Below are 6,274 nucleotides of genomic sequence, written 5' to 3'. Positions count from 1 at the left end.
CAAACAAAGCATAATTTTACCAGCATTTCGGATACACACCATGACCTGCCCTGTTTGTAACTCTTGTATAATCCATATCTTCAGTTATGTCGTGATGCTCACTCAAGCCCCTATTAATACTGTAAGTCATGCTAATGTGTGGACAGCGCTGATGAGATCAGATTTCATGTCCCGACCACTCGCTGTAAAGTTCAGTGGGTTGTGGCAGAGGAGGATGTTTTGTCTGTTCTGTTCTTAACCTTCCAGTTTGTCTCAAGCCATCAAACCCAGGAAGTGCTATAGATAGTGTTTCATGAACGTGGCGTGGGCGCACACTAGAACAGAGCGGTCAGAAGCGCAGTGGAGGTCAGTCCGTCCTCTGTGCTCCCAATCCCTTGTTATATTTCTGTCACATTTGAGTTTCCATAAAGGCAAAATCAACTCACCCAAGTCAAGTAGAAGACAATCCTGGCACTTTCATGTTGGCTGTGAGTTGAACTGTGGCCGTTCTGAAGGCAGGAAGTGCTGCTGTGTCAGGTGCCTCAGGGCGCTGCTTCTGCCACCGAGCTTAAATCATCATTATTGCCGTGTGTAACTAAGATGAATTCTTTTTGAGAATCCAATTGTGAGTGAAGCTGTTGTCACAGTGATGAACTCCACACACATCCAACATCATCATCTGGTTCCAACATCCTATAGGACGTGATAGAGGAAAAGCTGCATAGTGAAGGTTAGTGTTCGTTTTGGCTGTATTCACTCAGTCATTTTAGCTGGCGTTGTGTAAATGAGTGTAAAGGTGTAGGACTCCGTCTGGCAAACGAGAGATCCTCGTTAGAATGGCCTCTCAGCCAGAGAGGAGCACAGAGGGGCGTGCACTGAGAGTATGCGAAGGCCTGGGATTGTTTTGCCTATAAATATATGAGTGCATGTACATAATATAAATAATGACAAATTGTGGAAGTTGTTTTATATTGTTTTAGCCAGTTGACATTTGTGTGTGCTATTATAACAATAAATGGCATAAACATGTGAAATAAAGTTGAGTAAAAACAGTTTTTCTGTGGATTCCTTCTGTGGGAGAAGGTGCAATAGAGACTTTTACCTAAGCTGCTGTCGAAGCCTCCTGTGACCCAGACTCACTGAACAGCGCCGGCAGCGGTGCTAAAAGGGTTTAAGTGGGATTGACCTCTTTAACCAATCAGAGTTCGTTAGATTATTTCTGCTTGATCAGTAAGTTTTGTTGCATTTGCATTTACTTACATTACTTCATTCTTGTTTTATATGAAATAAATATACATTTAGCTTTTGGTGACTTTTTCCTTCTGGCAGTTTACTTCTCAGCTTTGTACCATTTAAGGTTTTTCACTGGACTTGAACTACTTAACTGTAAAATAAGTGAATGTCTGCGTGTGCTTATTGAGTTTGTTGTGTTCTTACCTAAGAAGTTCAAAATGTCGCAGTTTGGGTTTTTTTTTTTTGAGTCCAAAGGTCAAATCTGATGTAATACTCCTGTGTGTGTTGTATAGCATTCTAAAGAAATGTCACCTTTTGTTCCATCTCACCCGTCCTGTGGTTTTTGCCGCAGTTGGCCAGAAAGGCAAAGGTGAGAACCCTGCCCTGTTTTTTCTCCTTTTCCCTGCTGAAGGCTCACAGTCCTGTTGTCAGTGACGGGTTCCTCTGAACCATGTTGGTGAGGGTAGTAGAATCAGCGCTGCCTTTGTTACTGCCTCATTCTGTTTACTCCTGGTCCTCTTTACATCACACCAACATATTTTTAGGTCTGTACTTCAGCGTCCACTCTGTTTACACTTCCTGAGCTTCAGCAGCAGCTCTTCTGTATTTGTTGTTTCAGGGTAGGACCTTATGCTGCGTATGTTGCCATATGCACAGCTACACACTACACTCAACAACACTGACTCTGTGTTTGTTTCAGCACCGGTGCAGCTGACATTTAAAGCAACTGCATTCTTCCAACTATAAATGAAAAGTTGTGTTTGTTATAAATATAACATCCATTTCCAAATACAGTACACTCGGGGATTTGGTTAATTAGCAAATAGCATGCTAACATGTCTAAGATGGTGAACACAGTAAACATCTGCTGAGCATCAGCGTGTTAGCAGTATCTGAAAGCACTTTGATTCAACCAATCAAACTGTTTCTAGGTGCTCTATGTGGAAATCCCCCACAGTGGTTCCTACATCAGCCACCATCTGACTGCCTGGCCTACCAACCCTGATCTCTGGTGTGGCCACAAAGCTGATAAACTATGTACTGTTCGTGTCTCTATACAGTGGTTTCAGAAAAACATTTAGACCCCTTCAGGTGTCCCATGATGCATTTAGCTCCTCTCCATGCATCTACTACTCTACTACTCTCTCTCCCTGTACCTTTCTGCCCAGTGTGTGCTTCTTTGGTATGTCCTGATGCCTTCTTTTCTCCTTCCTCTATCCACTCAACCCAGCCGGTCAAGGCAGAAGGCCGCCCATCAACAGCCAGGGTCTGTCAGAGGTTTCTTCCGTTAAAGGGAGTTTCTCCTCCCCGGTGTCGCCAAGTGCTAGGGAGATTTGTTGGATTTGTCTTTATAATACTGTAAGGTCATGACCTTACTGTGTAAAGTGCCTTAAGATCATTTGTTGTTGTGATTTGGCGCTATACAAATAAAACTGAATTAAAATTGCAACACAACTTAGAAGTTGAGCCGACATAGGCTGTCTGTCATGTTTCAATCTGTCATTGTTGGTGACGCTACAGTAAATTTCTTCAATATTATTTTTTAAAATACATTTGTCACTGTTGATATCATGTTGTGCTGTGTCTGCAGTGCAGTGGACAAAGGCAACATCACAAACCAGAAGTTTAAAAACAATACTGATGATGAAATGGAAAAAATGCCACCACAAAATGAGGTCCTGCTCCCCCCTGTGAAACCACAACTCATAGCAGCTTTTCACCGAAATGCAAAAAATAAGGTGTGATTTGCACCCAAACCTGTTTCTAAGCTTGGTGCAAAACAAACAAGAAGACACTAATGCTGGAGGTGAAGCACCACCAGAAGGGTTACTGTTTAGAGAAAGATATCTGTGACATGTCTTTGGTTTGGGTTAAACCAGACTGTTATCATTTGGCTGCTACTGCAACAATGTGGCTTGCGTGTGGCTGCAAATACATAAATACCCTTTAAAATGTGTAAAGGAAAATCACATTTAAATCATTAGGAAGCCTTATTCATTGTATTTAGTGAACTTGTGGAGATATTTTATCTCCTAGCTCATGATGAACTATCACTGAGTGCTGGCTAAAAATAAAGGTACATAAAGTCCCTACTCATACCAAAACTAAAGGACCCAAACCGCTGCATGCGTGTGGCAGGTGAAGGGTATATTCGTCGCTTTGTGTGATGTGTAAAGGCAGCAGAGTGGAGGTGGTTTTAACAGAAACCACTGAAACTTGCTTTTTGTCACAACTTGCTGCCTCTCTGTCAAGTCAAACCTATATTTTGAGTATCAGTCATGATCTTATCTGTTCTTTACGACACAGATCAGTTGCATACAGCTGATTCGACAATGTAAAAAAAATGCCAAAATAAACTCCAGCTGAGGTGTTCAGTCGGCTGTCACCTACAGATGGTACTCGTAGTTCAAACCGATTTGTCATTCATAATATTCAGCTTTAAGTAGTTCTCACATTGTGTAATATGATGTTGTATTATTAATGTACTTGCTGTTATTCTTGCACTACATTAAATGTAGGGTCGTGGCACAGCACAGGGGATCATTTAGCTTCAGTTTAGCAAAGAATGTGTGGCTTTATACATATAGCACAGTGCACAGCCAGTCATAGCTGCTAGCAGGGCTGTAGACTTAAAACTGTTCATATAATAGTGGAAGTCTTTGTGCTGAGTGTTGGGGCTGAATGTGAATCATACTGAGCTGAGTCAACTCTCATTTGATGAGTCAGTAAATTGTTAAACAGAAGATGCTGCCTCTTTTTAATCTGTTTAATTAGCATTATATTATTTACTATAAGTTACTATGAAATTAAAAGTTGCATCATGTTTTTATGTACAGCTACAAGTTTTGCAGTGTGAGCGTACCCTCCCTTGTTCTTGTTCTCACCTCCTTCCCACTGAGCACCCCCACCCCCCTTCTTTTTTGTGGTTTATTTAATGGAGACTGTGTTGCCTTCTGAGCACAGACACCGCTCTGGTCTTTTCAGCACCTTCCCCTCTTAGACACGGCGGACTCTGACCTTTCAAAAAGCGCAGTGCTCTCTTCTTTCTCCTGCACCACCTCTGCACTGTTCAGCCCACCCCTGCCCCTGCCTCCGCCTCCCATGTTACCGCTAATGCTGACACCTTAGTAACTGCAGGAACTAGCAGGGGTGCATCAGATCACCCTCTGGCCTACTGCAGGCCTGAACCCACTCAGGCACCCATATAGGCAGCTGCTGATTGCCGAGTTCAAACACACTGTGTTGCAACAGTCGTTGTATGTGTGAATGCATTGTTGGCCTACAGCATGGATTAGTGTTACACAATGGCCTTTCACTGAACTTGCAGACTGAGATGAACACTTGTAGATAATGGAGCACACTTAAAACCCACACTGATATAATCAGTTGTGTATATGTTCTGCTTTCCTGTCTGCACTTACAGTACATGTGGCCATCTGACCACAAAGGTCTGAATGTGACTGGATAAAACTATACTCTTACAAAGTTTTCTTTATTTCACTGCCACTGCTTCTACTCTTCATCTGCAACATGGCTCTGTTCTTCAGATTGTTAGATTTTCATTAATTCAAATCAGAAGCAAAATGTGTGGGTTATGAAAGTCCTGGCATGATCTCTCTCTTTAATCTCCAGAGTTCATCTTAAAATTTGAGTCAGTACATCTCAATAACACCATACACACACATGTACAAAACAGCTTACACACTTACACACACGGACTGCAACAGCACTCTGAGAGGTCCATTAGAGAGGCTCAAAGAACAGAGGAAACCCAGTTATATATATATACGAGCTTTACACAGGGTTTGGGAACATCACGAAAAGAATGTGGACTGATAACATTCATGCACATGTGCTTCTCATTAGACAGAGGTCCTCATCCTGGTACAGAGAGACACGTTAATGAGGGAGGAGATCGTTCAAGGAAAGGCTACGCTGCATCTTGTTGCTGTGCAGAAAAGCTAAAAGTTCATACCCTCAGTGTAACAAAGTTCAACTCATTCTGATGTATACTAACTTACAGTTTTAATGCATAAAGAGTAAAACCAAAAATTGCCTCCACAATGTCCGAACATAATTTCTAAATTTCTGTCCGAACCCTCAGGTACCGATGGGTCCTGTATGGCCAAGTTCAGGTGTCCAAACTCTAGTTCTCGTCTATCACGAGGTTTGTGGTAAATGCTTAAATGTTTATTTGCTCACACACAGTGTCCCTTTATTCTGCAGAAGAGCAATGACCTCATTCTCATGTAGAGGAAAGTTACTGGGTTCAGGCTGAGAGGACAAGCTAAATCATGGGAGGACGTTAATACAGTGAGATTTTTGTAACCAAAGTAGAGGAAGATTTTGATGGTCGACTGCCCACATCCATCATGGACAAAGATATGTGAGTGAAGGTAACGTTACATCCATGTTGCACGCCCATTCAGTGATTGTCTTGTCTAATTATCAGTGGACTGTAGATAAATTTTATTATATATTACAAAATTTGTACATCCGTCACTGGAGGAAAGTGTTTGACTTATCAGTAGCTACAGTTTGTGGTTCTACAGAAGCAGCGGGAAGTTAAATATTGTTTGCTTTGTGTCCATTCAGCCATCTATTACATTATTGTTTAGGTTTTATTCATTGAAAAAAGTAAATCATTTTGTCATAGTTTGTGTTATCAAATGTATTTGTTTAGTTTTAGTATGAACACTGTCCTGCCTCCACATTAATTTTCATACAGTCCTGTGTATTAAATGTTTGTCTCCTGTGTTTTTCATTTGAGGTTGATTAACAGATGGATGGACAAATTAACACCAATCAAAGAACGTGTTTGGATGCCCGTGGCTAAAGACACAAAGTGTTCGTTGACCTTTTAGTGCAGAGCAAACTGCTGCTTTAACTTTCAACCTCCTTTCTGATTTCCTCTAAAGAAACAGCCAAGTAGTATACACATGTCTGCAGTGGTTGCGGCTGTAGCAGCAGTGGTTTTGCTGCCGTACAACTTTCTGTGTGTTGCATCTTAAATAACCCCATTGTTCTAAATCTGGTACGTTTATCCCCTTTAATCCTGCTG

General features: G+C 41.6%; 1 protein-coding gene across 1 annotated transcript in view; it reads left to right on the top strand.

Annotated features, from left to right (window-relative positions):
• The first annotated feature begins 5,551 nt into the window (after positions 1 to 5,551).
• The window catches only part of il2rb (interleukin 2 receptor, beta), a 7,578-nt gene continuing 6,855 nt past the window's right edge, over positions 5,552 to 6,274 (top strand). Inside the window, exon 1 of the mRNA XM_020621233.1 lies at positions 5,552 to 5,609. The gene's annotated coding sequence lies outside the window, so the exon portion shown is untranslated. The remainder of the gene's footprint in view (positions 5,610 to 6,274) is intronic.

This window comes from Monopterus albus, unplaced genomic scaffold (assembly GCF_001952655.1).
Source record: "Monopterus albus unplaced genomic scaffold, M_albus_1.0 scaffold256.1, whole genome shotgun sequence".
NCBI lineage: Eukaryota > Metazoa > Chordata > Actinopteri > Synbranchiformes > Synbranchidae > Monopterus > Monopterus albus.
This window is presented reverse-complemented; position numbering and strand designations above follow the sequence as displayed.